This window comes from Octopus bimaculoides, chromosome 11, assembly GCF_001194135.2.
Source record: "Octopus bimaculoides isolate UCB-OBI-ISO-001 chromosome 11, ASM119413v2, whole genome shotgun sequence".
Taxonomy (NCBI): Eukaryota; Metazoa; Mollusca; class Cephalopoda; order Octopoda; family Octopodidae; genus Octopus; species Octopus bimaculoides.
In genome coordinates, this window is record NC_068991.1 from 9,621,468 (window position 1) to 9,623,604 (window position 2,137).

Below are 2,137 nucleotides of genomic sequence, written 5' to 3' on the forward strand. Positions count from 1 at the left end.
CCCAGTGACTCATGGATGTAGGTATACCAAACAGTTATGTGATATACAAAAATATTAATATTGCAGGATTTTAGTGAAAAAGTTAGAGAGATTTGTATGTGTGTGTTTGAAATAGGTACAATTAATAGGTACTTAATATACATAAGTACAACACGCTCTGATTATGCTGATTATAACTGTCTGATTATACAATATTGGTTTGCAGCTGATATACATCAGTCTTTTAACCATCTGTATACAACTAAGAAAGAACATTAACAGGCTTTCTGTTATATTTCTAATGTATTTTGACAAGAGTATTTTCATTACAGCCATCCAGTCAGGACAATTATCACTGTCATTATCCCTACCACTACCTCATGTTCCTCTAGCCTGCTATAATTCTATTTTCAAAGTGGAATTATATCAAGGAACTATTTTTAGACTAAGGGAAACTACTCTGCATAAACCAAGAGTTCATTTACAAAGAGGAATTCGTACCTTTTAAAAGTGGTGTAAACAAAGCAAAACAAAATGTCTTAACATGAATAAAAATTAAGTTGTGGTTTTATTTTACTTGATATTTACTTCTCAGCCAAGACGCTTGTCATTTTAGGATATATTTTTGCAGGAGTATATTAATAATATTAGTATTTTTGTATATCATATAACTGTTATATGCTATAGATCTTTCCTGTAATCTGACCTGGATACAGTGCAATAATTGGATTGCTGATTGACAACCTAAGCTAGCTGTAGACAAAGGCATCTTTATATATTTTGTGAGGAAAAATCCAGAATCTATCTACTCTCTCCACAACACCAAGCTTAGCTGTCAGGTGAATGTGATTGAGGCACTATTGTCAACAATGATCAGAACTGGACAAATTAAATTTCTAAAAATCATCAAAAAGACAGAAAGCATCTTACCATCACATCGTAAGACCTTCATCACCTGTTTACCAGCTATCTGTTTAAAGCCAGATGTGATTATGGTTTGTTTCCAGTCTAGAACCTACATGATGCCCAGAATATCAATCAGCTGGAAGCTGTCTAGATGTGCAACCAAGCAAATTCTCTTTATCAATCACCATGTCTTAAATGCATTGCCTCTCTGGGCATCAACACACTAAAGTTTCAACATCTAGCAGTTGACTTAGTAGAAGCCCACAAGATTCCATCAGGCATCTACCATATTCTGAATGCCTTGCTTCTCTGGGCATAAATACATTGAAGCTCTGACATCTGGCAACTGACTTGGTAAATACCTACAAAATTATTAACTGTTATGCCAACAACCACCTTGAGCACCTTTTTGAACTCCATGTGTCTAACACACGTGGGCATGCCTACAAAGTCAGAAAACAGCACAGCTCCCATGACTTTTGGAAACATTTTCTCACTCTCTGAGTAGCTGAAGCACAGAACAAACTACCTGCATCAGTTCTTAGCTGCCAAGACATTGCATCCTTTAAAACCTCCATGCTTCCTGAAATTCGCCAACACTACACCTGATATCCTCACCTCCATACACAATTCTATGTACTATACATGCGCCTTTTCTGTCGTTTTTGTTTTATTCTGTGTACTGTGCATTTACTTCTAGCTTTCATTGCTACCTTTCATTATCTAACTTATATCTCTGTTTTCTGTCCCCTCTTTTAACCTATTCTGACAAGTTGTAGTGCACCTGAGCACTGTATTATTAGTATTTATCAGGTGATGTAGTATCAGTACTGACAGAACTAGGTACTATAAATATAAATATTTTATGATACCTAGTGTGTTGATTTGCATTGCTAAATATCAGTTACAATAGAACTGACTTTGTATTTCTTCTTCTTGGTTTTGATAAACAAACACTAGATGGATTGACTAACAGATGGATTGACTAATATTACACAAAGTATTAGAGGTTATGTACCTGTATAACAATTAGTAATCTGAATAAATATTTTCTTCAAATTCATCCACATTGTGTCTCTTCTTTGAATGACAAATTAGGTTTCTATAATGTTCTAGTTGGAATATTTTTTCTTATTAATACTGCTGAAGAGTGTTCAGTGAAGCAGAAACATTTTAAATGAAAAAAAAAATTTTTTTTTGTGTTTGTTTAATTGCTCTTATCATTTACTAGTTTATCATACGTGAATAATTG

The 2,137-nt window shown here is 33.9% G+C and overlaps 1 protein-coding gene across 1 annotated transcript in view; it reads left to right on the top strand.

Annotated features, from left to right (window-relative positions):
* LOC106880919 (uncharacterized) overlaps positions 1–2,137 on the top strand; it is a 64,803-nt gene that overhangs the window by 29,096 nt on the left and 33,570 nt on the right. The window lies entirely within an intron of this gene.